General features: G+C 33.8%; 1 protein-coding gene across 3 annotated transcripts in view; it reads left to right on the top strand.

Annotated features, from left to right (window-relative positions):
• Positions 1–17,390, top strand: part of BRINP3 (BMP/retinoic acid inducible neural specific 3) — a 392,892-nt gene that overhangs the window by 206,726 nt on the left and 168,776 nt on the right. The window lies entirely within an intron of this gene.

A 17,390-nucleotide genomic window follows, 5' to 3' on the forward strand; every position in this document is an offset into this window, starting at 1 on the left:
ATGTAAACATGCATGATTGATATCCAGAATAATATTAAATTACTATTATGAGTATTTAAAATAATGACTACTATCTCAATCACCACATGTGTAAGTCATTGTACCTTGAAAATATTCCACTAAAGCTTGACAGTTTTAGAAAATAGTTTTCCTCTGTGAATCTCATTTAAAGAAATAATGAAACTCAGAAGTTAGACAATAAGACAAAATGGATAGAATATCAATTGGAATTTTCAATATTGTTACATCCCCATAAGAATTTCAAATATCCTCACTTAATTTTAGAAATAGTCAATTCTTACTTTTCTCTATTCAAATTGTGTTCTATATAATGTTTTCATGGAGTGTTTTAATTCTCTGACATATACCACCTTTTTCAAAATCAATTAACAACTGTCATTCTCATTTTCACTTATTCTCTTCTTAAGAAGTACAGATTTACTTTAGTTTAACTATAACATAATTGAGTAAGCAAATCAGCAAATATATATAAATTTATTTCTTAAATAAATATCAATAATCACTTGAAAATATAAAGAATTGCTTATTTTAGTGGAATACATATTTTATCTTAACTCATTTTCTCTTATCATCTTGGGCATGGAATGCCCAGTAAAAACTTAAATTGAGCAACAAGCATACTAATTATGATAACTTTGAAATAATTATGATTTCAGAGGTCAATTCTTTTGAAAAAATTAATAGGTGAGGGATTAGAGCATTTTAAAGTATTTTTGTATCCATATGTTTTGGTCAACTTTTTTGCTGATGCAACCAAAAGACCTGACAAGAACAATTAGAGGAAGAAAAAGTTTATTGGGCTTACTGTTTCAGGTCTCAGTCCATAGGCAGCCAACTCCATTACTCTGAGCCAGAAGTGAAATAGAACATCATGGTGGAAGGATGTGGCAGGAATACTCCTCGGGACAGGACACCAGGAAGCAGAGAGAGACTAAATTCAGTTCACAAAATATGTACTCCAAACTCCTCCAGCCACAGCCTAACTGCCTGCAGTTACAACCCAGTTAATCCCATGGGGGTGGTGCTAATGCACTGATTAAGTTCAGGCTCTCATAACCCAGTCGTTCCACCTCTAAACTTTCTTACACTGCCTTCCACGTGAGCTTTGGGGGGCACCTAATGACTAAACCATAATAACATATTCATATACAAATATATATATAATGTAAAACATATATAAGCTGTAGATTACTGTATTCAACTTGTTTTCATGATACCTGTGTTGATTTCATTGGAATAGTCACAGAAATGAAAACTTGGAAATTAATGGGTTAAGAAAAAACTGTCAAGAAAGGAAAAGAAATACTTTCCAAAGTTTGCTATCCTAGGAAATCATTAAATAAATGGCAATGAAGGAGAAAAAGGACTACTATATTGATATTTAAAACTAAATAAGATTGCCCAGAGGACGCGTGCAGCGGGTCACGTGGTTTCAGAGCCACTCAGAGCGACCGCTCCTGAACACCCGGGGGGGTTACCTGGAGGTGGAGGAGGAACGGGGAGGGTCACTTCAACTCAGAGTGATTGATTGCCCAGGGCTACGGGTGGTTGGTGGGAGGAGGAGGCACGCAGTGAGTTTCTTGGACTCCTAGTGACCGCACTGGAATACTGGGCGGCTGTCTGGAGGAAGAGGCGTGTGGCCGGTCTCTGGAACTCAGAGCGATTGTACGGGGCCCCAGGTGGCTGCTCAGAGGAGGGGCTGCATAGCCAGGCGATTAGGTGCAGAGCAGGGTCCCAGGATCTAGGAGGCTTCTTGGTGTAAGAACCGCACAGAGACACGCTTAGGGCGGAGCGAAGGTTCCAGGACTGCGGGCAGATTCTCTGAGGAGGGGCAGCCTAAGGAGATTCATCTGCAAAGGGTGAGGCTCCCAGGCCCAGGAGGTAGGGCCGGGCCCCTGGGAAAATTGCAGAGGAAGGCAGCCCAGCCCAGGTGGTAGCTGTAAATTGAGGGGAACCTCTAGGAGGGAACTGACCAGCGAGACCTCCCCACCGGGTGAGTCTTCCCTGCTAGGTGAGGTTTCCCCACAAGGACAATAAAACCAGAGACACAGGCCCAAACAGGCCTTGCCTCAGCCCGCAGCCTAGTTCCCCTTTGGATGACCATTGGTCAACAAGTGGAGGCACCTCTGCCCACTAGCAGGGAATATACCCCACCTGAAGGCCACCACTCCTAGAGAGGCAGCTTCCTTGTGGAGCATGGCATTATCAACTTCCTCCAAGACTTCAGCCTACTGAAGGCTAAGAGGGGATATATATAGAAATCTTCAGGGACATTGTAAGTCAATAGAGAAAATCTGCAATATCTCAGCGGTCCACTGATACCTGAGCAATATGAGAAAACAAGGAAAGAAAATGCTGCAAACAAATCTAGATGTTACATCAATAAAACCGAATGACAGTATGGCAGAAGAAATGACAGAAAAGGAGTTCAGAATGTACATAATTAAAATGATCAGAGAAGCAAATGATGAGATGAAAGAGCAAATGCAGGCATTGAATGACAGCACTAATCAACAGTTAAAAGAGCAAATACAGGAAGCAAAAGATCATTTCAATGAAGAGTTAGAGATATTGAAAAAAATCCAAACAGAAATCCTTGACATGAAGGAAACAATAAACCAAATTAAGAACTCCATAGAAAGCATATCCAGTAAGATAGAACACCTGGAAGACAGAACCTCAGTCATTGAAGACAAAATATTTAACCTTGAAAACAAAGTTGAACAAACAGAGAACATGGTAAGAAATCATGAACAGAACCTACAAGAACTATGGGATATCATGAAAAGGCCAAATTTAAGTATTATTGGGATTGAGGAAGGCCTAGAGAAAGAAACCAAAGGAATGAACAATTTATTCAATGAAATAATATCAGAAAATTTCCCAAATCTGAAGAATGAAATGGAAAATCAAGTTCAAGAGGCTTATAGGACTCCAAATACACAAAATTACAACAGATCCACACCAAGGCACATTATAATGAAAATACCTAACATACAAAATAAAGACAGAATTTTAAAGGCTGTGAGAGAAGAGAACCAAATTACATTCAGGGCAAAACCAATACGGATATCAACAGATTTTTCAATCCAGACCCTAAAAGCTAGAAGGGCCTGGAACAACATTTTTCAAGCCCTGAAAGAAAATGGATGCCAACCAAGAATCTTATACCCAGCAAAACTTACCTTCAAATTTGACGATGAAATAAAATCCTTCCATGATAAACAAAAGCTAAAAGAATTTACAAAAAGAAAGCCAGCATTACAGAACATTCTCAGCAAAATATTCCATGAGGAAGAGATGAAAAACAAAGAAGCAAATCAGCAAAGGGAGGAATTATCCTAAAGGAAGTGTCAAATAAAGGAGGGAACAAGTTGTTTCAAACAAATAAATAAATAAAATTTAAAAAATGAACCAAATGACCGGGAAACCAAATCATATCTCAATAATAACCCTGAATGTTAATGGCCTGAATTCATCAATCAAAAGACATAGACCGGCAGATTGGACTAAAAAGAAAGATCCAACATTATGTTGCCTACAAGAGACTCACCTCATTGAAAAAGATACCCATAGACTAAAGGTGAAAGGATGGGGAAAAACATACCATGCACATGGACTCAGCAAAAAAGCTGGACTATCCATCCTCATTTCAGATAATGTGGACTTCAAGCCAAAGTTAGTCAGAAGGGATAAAGAAGGTCAATTTATACTGCTTAAGGGAAGCATAAATCAGCAAGATATAACAATCATAAACATCTATGCCCCAAACAGTGGCTCATCCATGTACATCAAACAAATCCTTCTCAATTTCAGAAACCAAATAGACCATAACACAATAATACTAGGTGATTTTAACACGCCTCTCTCACCACTGGACAGATCTTCCAGACAAAAATTGAACAAAGAAACCATAGATCTCAATAACACAATCAATAATTTAGATTTAACAGACATTTATAGAATATACCATCCAACCAAGAGCGAATACACTTTCTTCTCAGCAGCACATGGATCCTTCTCTAAAATAGACCATATATTATGCCACAAAACTAATGTTAGCAAATACAAGAAGATAGAGACACCACCATGTATTCTATCAGATCATAAAGGATTGAAGTTAGAAATAAATGAAAGAGTAAAACACAGAAACTATTCCAACATCTGGAGATTAAACAATATGCTACTATATGATGAATGGATAACAGAAGATATTAGGAAGGAAATTAAAAAATTCTTAGAGGTAAATGAGAACAAAGAAACATCATATCAAAATCTCTGGGACACTATGAAAGCAGTACTTAGAGGGAAATTTATTTCATGGAGCCCATTTAATAAAAGAAGTAAAAGTCAACAAATAAACGACCTAACACTACAGCTCAAAGCCTTAGAAAAAGAAGAACAGACCAGCACCAAAAGTAGTAGAAGACAGGAAATAGTTAAACTCAGAGCTGAAATCAATGAAATTGAAACAAAAGAAACAATACAAAAAATTGACAAAATAAATAGTTGGTTCTTCAAAAAAATAAACAAAATTGATAAACCTTTAGCCACACTAACAAAGAGAAGACGAGAGAAAACCCAAATCACTAAAATTCGGAATGAACAAGGAAATATCACAACAGACAGGATTGAAAAACAAAACATAATTAGAAGCTATTTTGAAAATCTATACTCCAACAAAATAGAAAATTTCGAAGACATCAGCAGGTTTCTAGAGACATATGAATTGCCTAAACTGAACGAGGAGGACATACACAATTTAAATAGACCAATTTCAAGTACTGAAATAGAAGAAGTCATCAAAAGCCTACCAACAAAGAAAAGTCCGGGACCAGATGGGTTCTCAGCCGAGTTCTACAAAACCTTTAAAGAAGAGCTCATTCCAATACTTCTTAAAGTATTCCATAAAATAGAAGAGGAGGGAACCCTCCCAAACTCATTCTATGAAGCCAATATCACCCTGATACCTAAACCAGACAGAGACTCATCAAGGAAAGAAAATTTCTGACCAATATCCTTAATGAACATCGACGCAAAAATTCTCAACAAAATTTTAGCAAATCGCATACAAAAACATATTACAAAGATAGAGCACCATGATCAAGTGTGTTTCATCCCAGGGATGCAAGGTTGGTTCAACATCAGGAAATCAATAAACGTAATTCACCATATCAATAGACTTAAAGTCAAGAATCACATGATTATTTCACTAGATGGAGAAAAAGCATTTGATAAAATACGGCACCCCTTCATGCTCAAAACACTAGAAAAAATAGGGACAGTGGGAACATTCCTTAACATTGTAAAGGCCATTTATGCTAAGCCCATGGCTAATATCATTCTAAATGGTGAAAAACTGAAAGCATTCCCCCTAAAAACTGGAACAAGGCAGGGATGCCCTCTTTCACCACTTCTATTCAAGATCATTCTTGAGACTCTGGCCAGAGCAATTAGACAAACCAAAGAGATTAAAAGGATACGAATTGGAAAAGAAGAACTCAAATATCCCTGTTGGCTGATGACATGATTATATATTTAGAGGAACCTGGAAATTCCACCAGAGAACTCTTAGAACTCATAAGTGAATTCAGTAAAGTAGCAGGTTACAAGATCAATGACCATAAATCCAACGCATTTCTATACATGTGATGAATCTTCAGAAAGAGAAATTAGGACTACCCGATTCACAATAGCCTCGAAAAAAATAAAATACTTGGGAATCAATCTCACAAAAGAGGTGAAAGACCTCTACAATGAGAACTATACAACACTAAAGAAAGAAATTAAAGAACACCTTAGAAGATGGAAAGATCTTCCATGTTCTTGGATAGGAAGAATTAATATTGTCAAAATGGCCATACTACCTAAAGTGCTATACAAATTCAATGCAATTCCAATTAAAATCCCAATGACGTACCTTACAGAAATAGAGCAAGCAATTATGAAATTCATCTGGAAGAATAAGAAACCCAGAATAGCTAAAGCAATCCTTAGCAGGATGAGTGAAACAGGGGGTATTGCAATACCAGATCTTCAACTCTACTACAAAGCAATAGTAACAAAAACGGCATGGTATTGGTATCAAAATAGAAAGGTAGATCAATGGTACCGAATAGAGGACACAGATACAAACCCCAAATAAATACAATTTTCTCATACTAGACAAAGGGGCCAAAAATATGCAATGGAGAAAAGATAGCCTCTTCAACAAATGGTGCTGGGAGAATTGGAAATCCATATGCAACAGAATGAAACTAAACCCGTATCTCTCACTATGCACAAAACTAAACTCAAAATGGATTAAGGACCTCGGAATCAGACCAGAGACCTTGCAGATTATAGAAGAAAAAGTAGGTCCAGATCTTCAACATGTTGGCTTAGGACCAGACTTCCTTAACAGGACTCCCATAGCACAAGAAATAAAAGCAAGAATCAATAACTTGGATAGATTCAAACTAAAAAGCTTTCTCTCAGCAAAGGAAACTATCAGCAATGTGAAGAAAGAGCCTTCAGAGTGGGAGAATATCTTTGCCAATCATACTTCAGATAGAGCACTAATCTCCAGAATCTATAAAGAACTCAAAAAACTCTACTCCAAGAATTCAAATAATCCAGTCGACAAATGGGCTAAGGAAATGAATAGACACTTCACAGAAGAAGATCTACAAGCAATCAACAAACATATGGAAAAATGTTCCACATCTCTAGTAATAAGAGAAATGCAAATCAAAACCACCCTAAGATTCCATCTCACCCCAATTAGAATGGCAATTATCAAGAATACAAGCAACAACAGGTGTTGGCGAGGATGTGGGGAGAAAGGTACACTCATACATTGCTGGTGGGGTTGCAAATTAGTGCAGCCACTCTGGAAAGCAGTGTGGAGATTCCTTAGAAAACTTGGAATGGAACCATCATTTGACCCAGCTATCCCACTCCTTGGCCTATACCCAAAGGACTTAAAATCAGCATAGTTCAGAGATACAGCCACATCAATGTTCATAGCTGTTCAATTCACAATAGCCAGACTGTGGAACCAATCTAGATGCCCTTCAATTGATGAATGGATAAAGAAACTGTGGTATATATATACAATGGAATATTACTCAGCCATAAAGAATGATAAAATTATGGCATTTGCAGGCAAATGGATGAAATTGGAGAATATCATGCTAAGTGAGATAAGCCAATCTCAAAAAGCCAAAGGACGAATGATATCGCTAATAAGTGGATGATGACACATAATGGCGGGGAGGGAAGGGTTAGTGTTAGGGTTAGAGTTAGCGTTAGGGAGGGGGGCAAGTATGGAGGAAGGAAGCATTGTATAGAGGGAAAAGAGGGGTGGGAGGGGTGGGGGGTAGGGAAAAAATAACAGAATGAATCAAACAACATTGTTCTATGTAAATTTATGATTACACAAATGGTATGCCTTTATGCCATGTACAAACAGAGAAACAACATGTATCCCATTTGTTTACAATAAAAATAAAAAAAAAAAAATAAATTAATTAAAAAAAAAAAAAAAAAAAAAAAAACTAAATAAGAGCCAGGCTTGGTAGCACATGCCTGTATTTGCAGCAACTGGGAAGGCTGAGATAGGAGTTCAAGGCCAGTCTCAGCATTTTTAGCAAGGCTCTGAGCAACTCAGCAACTCAGTGAGACCCTGTCTCTCAATAAAATACAAAATAGGGCTGGGGATGTGACTCAGTGGTCAAATGCTCCTGAGTTCAATCCCCTGTATCAAAAAAAAAAAAAAAAAAAAAAAAAAAAAAAAAAAAACCAAACAAAAAAAAAACAAAAAAAAAAAAAGCAAAAAAAAAAAAACACTAAGTATATTCTTATACTTCTTAAGATTAATTCTATCAGTGTCTCTCCCTCTCCTCCACAAGTGCTTGTACATTTCTCATACTCTCTCTCTGTCTCTCCTCTCTCTCTCTCCCTCTTTCCTTCCCTCCCTACCTTCCTTCCTTTCTCTCTCTTTCTCTGATAAAGAAAATGAAAGATCTGCAGTTAAAGCAGTGTTGCTAATTAATTTTAGTAGCTTACATGGTAATTATTTACTCAAATGATTTAAAAGCATTTTTGGAAATAATAATGACAGAGAAAAATTGAGATTAAATTTGCTAGGTTAGCCCATCTTTGTAATAGTGTTTCCAGAAACCAAGAGAAAAGATAAATGTTAAGTTGCAGAGTATCAGACATGTGATTATATTTTTTTCTGTTTCCTTTATATAGCACATTGATGGGTTAGATAAATCATGTATCCCTTGTTTGATATATATACACTGAGTTACCTATGATAGTTCAAATGCCAAAAATCTCCTTTAGAGAACAACTCAGGTCACTGACAGAGACAAACATTAAATTGGTAATAAATGTTATTGTGGTTTAGAGCCTCAGTACTTGAGTGTGGTCCATGAGCTAACAGCACCAACATCATCTTGGAGCTTGTGAGAAAGGCAGCATCTCAGATTCTGTCACAGATTATTGAATCTGAATCAAAATTTCAAGAAGATAGGTGATTTATATACACATTAAGTTTGAACAGCACTTTGTAGTACCCATATAAATTTCAAATATATTCTACTGTTTCAGAAATCTCACTTCTGAAAAGTAATCTCCCCAAAATAATACCAGAACTTTGTAACTATACTAAATTCTATAACTAAATATTCAAAAATATCCATTTAACATTGTTTGTAAACAGCTTCAAAATTAAAGAAACTTTAATATTTTACTCAGGGTAGATTAATTGATACCTAACCTTGGATCTAGTTCTAATGTGTTTTTCCCCCCACCTGATTATACTACCTGGAGTATTATATATTTCTGTGCAAATATATTCAGAAAAAATTTTTTAGTCTTGTCTTGGAAGTAACTGTTGATAATTATAGGTTCATTGCTTTCTCTCAGGATGCTTTGCAAAACATTTATTTGTATAAGTCTAGATGTTTCTTTCCATATTACCTTGCAGATGGTGTTAAGCCAACATGTCTGTTCTTTTTTAACTGTCTTTGTATATTTGGTTCTGAATCATGCCAGAAACCTATTTTTTCTATGACTGCTTATTTCCTGAGTCTATTTGCTTCTAAAATATGATCTTTCCCCCCACAACACTCTATTAGTAGAATGATACCCGAATGGATACTTTTAACATGTGGAAGGATGATGATGAGTTGGGAGTAACAAAGTAAAAGAGAAAACTGAATATGATCTCAAAAAGACAATACCCCAAATTTCATAGACACTAATACAAAGAATAATGTATCTCTCATTGCCTAAATTGGGATGACATTTTGAGGTAAAATGTTATATCAAATATATCAAATATAAATCCTATAATTACATTTAAGACATATTTGTAAAGTTTATTCCTGGGGAAAATATATTATCTCAAGTAGCATTTTTGAAAATAAGTAAAACTCACACACAGGCAAAACAGGCATCACAATAAGATTTTTCAAGTGTGAGGAAGTTGAATGACAAGGTAATATCTACCATAAATGCAAACTTTTTTTCTGGGTGACATGCATATGTGATAGATCAATATACTAACACAAAGGTAGTAGCAATAAAAAAATAAATAGAATAAAATATGGCCAATCAATAAAAGTTAACTTCATTGTAGGGGAATAAAAAAGCCCCCTCTGTGTATCACAATATTAATTGCTACAGTGTTACATATCAGCTGTTGTAACTACCCTGTGTTTCCACTCTGTGTGACTTCTCATTCTGTAAATCAAATGGAAAGAGATGCCCCTTTGGAACATGCAGTCATCCTAGCAGAGGGAAAACACAAGAGAAGTGCAACTAGGATGCCTGTCAAACTTACACTAGATAGGGTGGACATCTGGTATACTTGAATTTCACTGAACAAAGCATTTTTCCTTCCAAAACCACAATGAAGAAAAAGAAAACATATTCATGAACTGGTCGTAGTTCTTCTCTACCGTGGACCATTAATCCATGTGTGTATGTTTGCATCCATGATGGAGCAGTGAATAATTCCAAAGAGTAATACAGACTACCACACCATTCTTATTGATTTAACCCTAGGACTTATTTAATCACTCTCTTATTCATCATTTAAACATTTTTTTAGAATAGTATTTATATCCTTAAAAATCATGTATATATAAAAATGAGAATTGGAAAATCAAATAAATTATAGTATGAGAGTTCTATAATTTATGATACTCATGGACTCAGATGATTTGGATACCAGGACAGGAAAAAAAAAAAAAAAGAAAACCATCATTGTAGGGGTCATAGCATAACAGAAGTATCTAGTCCAATAAGCTAATAAGGACATGACATTAAAACTGTGATTCTATTTGTTTTATGGTCCTCTGTTCCTCATTCTCTAGGAAAGTATCCTTGAACATGTGTTTTTATGTCCGTAAACATCACAGTTTTACTTGGATAAGACACAGCTGTGTGATTTCTGTATAGAATAATCACATCTTTTTATATCCACAATCATTAATCCTTTCCACATTCTAACGGACTCAGAATGTTGAATCATATTCAAAATAATCACATTTAGTTTTTACAAAATGTGTGAATATCCTTTGGAACACATGCCATGCTTATGATCTACAGCTGCTTTAAAAAAATTACCTTGAACACAATATTTTAGTTGATTGTTTAAATCTGAGTGTTGCATACCATTTACATAGAATTCTGAGGAAATTTTATAATTGAATATTTTGGGGAAATTTATGGTAGAAGTTGAGTCTATACTCTTGTCTCAAGACTATAAAAATCTTAAGTAATGTGAAGAATGTAAATATCACAAAAGCATAGTAGTAGTGTATAATTAAAAAAATGGATCTGAGAGCAGGAGAGAGAGACCTATTCTCTATGTAGATTGAAAGGCCTTGAAAAGAAATCTTACATATTTAACAATCCGTGATTTTCAATGCTTGTACTTAAGCTAGCCAACTTACCTCAACCAGTTGTCTTGTCTATTGTAAATAAGGGCTTAAAACAGGGCATTCATAAAAGAACAGTTGCAGTAATTTAGGCTGCAGCTTTAAACTGCCTCACATGCTTCACTACAGGGCACAAAGGAAGCTTTTCCATTCATGGATTACTATGGAGAAGAATCGTGAGCAATTTTGGAATGTACTCTCCTTAGGAGGCTATTGGAAATGATAACTCGCTACTCTCTTTAATAATCCCAAATATCTTGATTACAAAATCTGCTAGAAAACAATTTGGATGAAGTTCAGATTCCTGAAATGAAATGCTATAATCTGAAGTTCTTGCTTATGAAAAATTGAAACCTCCTCATTTACTGAGAGCTTCCATTAAAAACAGGAAAATTGATGAAATCAACATTGATTGTACACATAAAAGGTGTCCTGCCAGGTCTATAGAGCAAATATATTGTTTAATATTCCCAACAAATTGAGAAGGATATTCCCTCTGTTTTGCAGACTGGGGTGCTAATAGCATGTGCAACTTTACCTACATCCAATGTCATCCAGTGGAGGGAGGGTGTGCCATCAGGATGTGCCCATATACACAATTCCAAAAAAAAAAAAAAAAAATATTTATCTCTCACATTGTTGTATCACATTGCCTCTGGAATCATTTAATTCAAGGTGTCACAACATATAAAATAGTAGAATTACTTAACAATGCTAAGATTTGTAACAATATTTTTATTAGATATTCTTTATTGTATTAAATCTATATTTATTCTGCAGAGTACAAGAAGACAAAAAATCTGTAACTTACAAATATTGCTATTGTAAAAATTAAAATAATTTTTTATCATGTTTTGCATGATGATGATTTAGATCACCATTTCCCTACATTCATCTTTGCTTAAACATATATTTGTTTTTCTTGTTTTCTTTCATACTGGTACAGTGAAGTCATTTCTGAAACAGCGATCACTGGTTCTTGGTACATGTCACTTGCCAATTTTGTCATAGAGCAGACTGATATTTGAAAAAAAATCTTAAGTCAATTTTTACTGATGTTTTAAAATAAGGACTTACTGTCTTTTTTCCATTGGGGTGAAGTGTTACTCACCTGGAGTCGTATGAAGAAGTTCAGAGAACCGTATCAGAAGAACATTACTCTGGATATGGCTGCAGATCATTGGACAACAATAATGAATTTGTAAAAAAAAGTGGAAAGGCAGGCTTCCCTTCATCACAAAGAAGGCAAAAGAGCTAAAATGACTAGAAATGTCTAGGTATAGAGAGAGTTGCATTATGTGGTTCTAAAGAATTGTGATGAATAAAACAGAATAATAGCATGTGCACAACTTTTGAATTCGTACTGTGTTTGAATCAGAACCTAGACTCTTTACAAATATCTGTTTCACACAGCTGCTCTTGAGGAAAGAATTCATGTGCTTAAGGTACATAAGAGGAAACCGATTCTTACCTAGTATCATTCAAGATCATTCAATCACTAAATTAAAGCCAGCATGAGAACCCAAATATGTTTGACTATAAAAGTTGGAACAATTATGTCTAAACTATAATAACTAATTCTACATTTTTCTGTCTTCCAGGACCTCATAATCCAGTGAAAGAATCTCTTCTAGTGGTTTAATTATCTATTCTGCTCAACAACATAGTTTTCAATTAATGTTTGAACATCTCCAGTAATGAGAAAATTCACTACCATACAAAGGGAGACTTAGTGAAAATGAATTTCTTCACATATTTAAATGGCCTTCTTGCATCTTCAGAAGGCAAAACTAATGTCTACTTAGTCAATTGAGACAATGTTTTGAATTTAATACATTACTGAATTGAAGAAGATATTATATATTATTTCTAAAAAGAACTTGTAAGGTTCCTTCTAAATGCAGAAATCTGCAGAAAACAATGTGAATGCAGCGAGACCGTAACTGGATGCTTCCTCAAAATTTTTACTGTATTTTCCATATAGAATCATCTGGGAACTGAGGAATAATCTAGAATTCCATTTTTTCCATAATATTAGTCATGAACTTGCCAATTAAGAAAAATTTGTATTATTAGTTAATGTGTTTTAAATCTGGCCTAATGTGCAATGAGAATTGTGAACACTCAAGCCACTATGATATTTAGAGGGAGACTTCTACAATGAATTCTGATTCACTCAATTGTAGCCATATACTGTGTAAAACCATACCTACTACAACTACTGTTTCTACTCACACTCCAGAAGACATTGTTTTGTTGATTCCTTATAGTTTTATGTCTTCAGAATATTTCCCCCACACTGATTTACATTCAAAGTCTATGTTCTCAAATAACTTAATTATTTTATGAACTTGATATACAATCAGGGATGATTAATTTTTGTGCACAGCTTTTCTATTTAATCTTCTTTTTATATATATAAAAGATTATCTTCTTAAAAGATTTTCAGTACTTAAACACCATGGCAAGGTATTTCTAAAGGCATTATTCCATCCTATTCCTTTGATCTTCCTTTAGGTAAATATTTATGAAAATATTTGGTTAATCCTTCCAGTATTTGTTATACTTTTTAAATAAAAAGTATGCATGTATATTTATATGTTTCCCTTTTCTTTTATTATTTACAAAGGTCCCTGTGAAACATTTTATTCACTTGACTTTCTTCATGTCAATGTGTAGATATTATCCTTGCTGCTTTTTCATGGCTGCACAGTATTTTTCCAGATGGTTATAACATGCTTTATTTCTACCAGTAGGTATTTGTGTTGTTTCCAAATGCTAAAGATGAAACCATAGGGAGAAAATCATCTGAGTATTTTCTACAGTGTTTCTTTGGAGAAGATTTTGAGAAGTGGGATTGTTGAGTCAATTATTACAAACTATTGCCAATTTTCCCTTCCTCTGAACTCTACCATTTTGCAATCCTACTGGCACTGTATCAGAGGGCTTTCTTGCTTGTGGTTTTCTAACATCTTTGTTTAGGTTCTTAAAATTTGGGGTGTTGGCAAATTCCAGAAGAGTCAAATAATTTAAAAAGTATTTTTAGTTTGTTTTTCTTAGACTGTGGCTTAGATTATCTTTTCAAATTTATGTGAACCATTTTTATCTTTTCCTACCTGAGCATTTTTTCCCTATCTTTCTCTGTTTTCCTTTCTGAATATTGTTTTTCTTTTCCTTGAGTTTTTAGTAGCTCTTGAAATTGTAGAGATTAACACTTTGCCTGTTATGTGTTTTAAATATACTTTTACAAGTGTAAAATTTTTATTATTTATAGTGTTTCGTAATAGAAAACAATCTGGTTTTATCTGATTTGTTATTTTTTGTGTTTAACTTTTGGATTCTTAAATATGGATGCTTTTGTCGATCTGTTTTCATGTTATTTTTCTAGTAGTTGAATGACTTCTTTTCACTAAACGTTCATATCTTTTATGTCTTGGAGTTTATCTTGTATACAATCATACTGTTAATTTTTGAAATGACTAGATGTCACAGTTTTATTTAGTAAAAGTTTACCTTTCCCTAGTCAATTGATCTCCAGTCTTATTTTATGCTAATTTTACTTATGTATTTGTTATTTTAAGGATTATTTCCATTCCATTTGTCTAATTTTCATCTATTAATACTATACTACTTTATGTACATGACCTGCTTGTTTTTTAAATCACATTACAATTATACATTAACTGAAAAGAATTTGACATGATTTAATGTTATGAGTAGGGATTTTTTTCTAAAACATACCATCTATTAAGGACTATTTTACAAATTTCAGGTTTGCTTTAATTTTGCTAATATACATTTTGCATTTTCTTGCTGTTTTAATGTGCCTTATCCATTACTACTCATAAGTTGTTAACAGTTTTATATTTAGTTTCTAATATTTTAATTTTGATTTTTGCCTCAGTAAATTCTGTTACAATGTACAGTAGTTTATTCATTGATTTCTCTGAGTTTTATACATGTATGAACATATTACCTGCAAAGAATCAAAGTTCGAAGTGTTTATTCCTAACTTTATTGCACTAATTTGTAATATACTTATATTATTTATAAAATTATATTTGGATTTTGGTGTACCTATTATTATATAAAATAGGAGTACCTCCTGGGGGTATGTTTGTCTGGTTCTGATTTGGAATGGAATACTTTCATGGTTGTACCATCAAGTGATGTGTTGGCTCTAAAGCTGAGGATCACATATTTTATCATTTTAAAGAACTATGCACTGATACCTACTTCATTAATTCCTGAGTAGTCAGTCCAGAATAGTTATAATTATCCATCAAATACAGTTAAACATTGTGGCAATCAGGATTTTTTATTTTTAAATATATTTATATGCTGAATTGATAAATACTAACAGTTTCCTATTATTGACCCACATGTGTACTAGCTGGGACAATCCTACTGGATTTATAGTTTATAAAATTCATAGTTGGATACAGTTTGCTATTGCTTTATTTATGATTTGCAATATTTATAAATTGTAATATTATCTGTTGCATATATTTGTGATCTTTTTCAGATATTTGTGCCAATTTTACAATGTTATAAAAATGAAATTGGAGATTTTCCTTCACTTCATATGCCTGGAAACATTTCCAGGAATATACAATGTTTAGATCTTTAAAGTTTTGGCAGAATTTCCCTGTGAAGTCAGTTGGGTCTTTTGCATGTGTGTGTTGGTGTTTGTGTGTCTGCAGGTGTACTGTGACAACTATTTGTAAAATGTTTTAGAAATAATTCTTGTCATATTTTTTAAAAAATATTTGTTTCATTATATGTTGATTCTTTTTGCTCTTTTTTCTCTTCATTGAAAAAAGTAGGTTGACTATTGTCATATTTTCTTGTTTTTCTTCTGAAACAAGCTACTTTTGGATTCATAATTTCTATTATTTTTAAAAAACTCATGAACACATGCTTTATTTTTTTAGCTATTTGTTTCTATATTACATAGTATTACTTTTGTCATATTTCCTTTGGTTTTAGATAGTTAATTTTTTTCATAATGTACGTAATATATAGTTAAGGTTATGAATATTTTTCTGAGCACTGCCTTAGCTGAATCCTTGACATTCTGATGTGAAAATGATTTTCTTGAAAATTTATAATTTTTTTCATTGAATATCCCATATTCAAATATTACATGGATTTTATCCATATACAGGTCTTATTTTATATGAAAGTTTAGTTTTATTTTATATAGTTGGTGAATGATACTATATTTGTTTTTCAAATTTTTATAATTTACAAAGAATTCATTTATCATCATCTTGTATATATTCTGTTTACTCTTAAACATCAATTTATGAAAATAAGCTATTTTTACTTCAATATAACTACTTGAAAGTAAATTTTCCCAGCTACTATTAATATAAGGTTCAATATTTACCTATAAATTCTTGAGGACTAGGTTGTATAGAAGACTATTAGCAGTTTTTATATGTTTACTTGTTTTTTTTTTTTTTTTTTTGGTTTTTTCTTTATCACCCCAAGATCTAGTTAGGCTTAAGGTATTTGTATTAAACTCTCATAATATTAGCAATGCAGGTCTATTGTCCTTGTATTTTCTGCTCCATGAAAAGTGTTATTAAAGCAATTTCTCAGGTTTCAATGAACTGCATGCTTAGAGCTTCCTTTTTCCTCATTTAATAATTTTTGTCCTGAATTCTACAAGCGCTCAGGTCAGAATCATTACTTTTGCTTCCTTTTTAGTTAGATTTTCATTTTATTTTTAATCTTTCTGAGACACCCTTCCTGTATCACTGATAGAGCTGTGTTAGGAGTTCTTGTATCCACACAACCCTGTGGTGTGTATTGTGGCATAAGGGTGAGTTTTTTTTTTGGATTCAATGGTCATTCTGAGACATATTCCACCCAATTTCTACACAGTGTTGTCCTTTTCCAGTGGTAAATAATTGTTGGGGCTTTTTGTTTCTATAGCATTTTATGTGTACATCCTTTCACTTTCTGAAGCTCCCAACCCAAAACTGTTCATTGTGCACATGAAGTAATCCTGTTGTGAGTAGTCTCACCTAATTCACATTCTTGACAATTTTTCTTTGGCTATTCTACTTGGCATGCTTGACTTCTAGTATGCGTGTTGGGGTCCACATACAAAACTGGGAACATAATTTTCATAAATATTTGTTGACATCTTACTCTGATACGAATTAACCTCATCTCTTGTAGCGACACAGGAGCTCTTACAACTGGTTTTTATCACCTGAGCTATGTCATTTTACAAGTGGTACCTTTTGTAAGATAGAGGGGAAATGTTAACTACTTAAATAGATGATCTTATTCGGCCTTTTATAAACCAGCTTGTCAATTTGTATATGGGCATAATGCCAGTGGAACAGATGGGTGCCTGAGAGAGAGGAGCAAGCTTGTCACGTACATGCAAGATGAATATCCAATAGTATGAAAGTC

Source organism: Sciurus vulgaris, assembly GCF_902686455.1.
Source record: "Sciurus vulgaris genome assembly, chromosome: 12".
In the NCBI taxonomy this organism is placed as follows: Eukaryota; Metazoa; Chordata; class Mammalia; order Rodentia; family Sciuridae; genus Sciurus; species Sciurus vulgaris.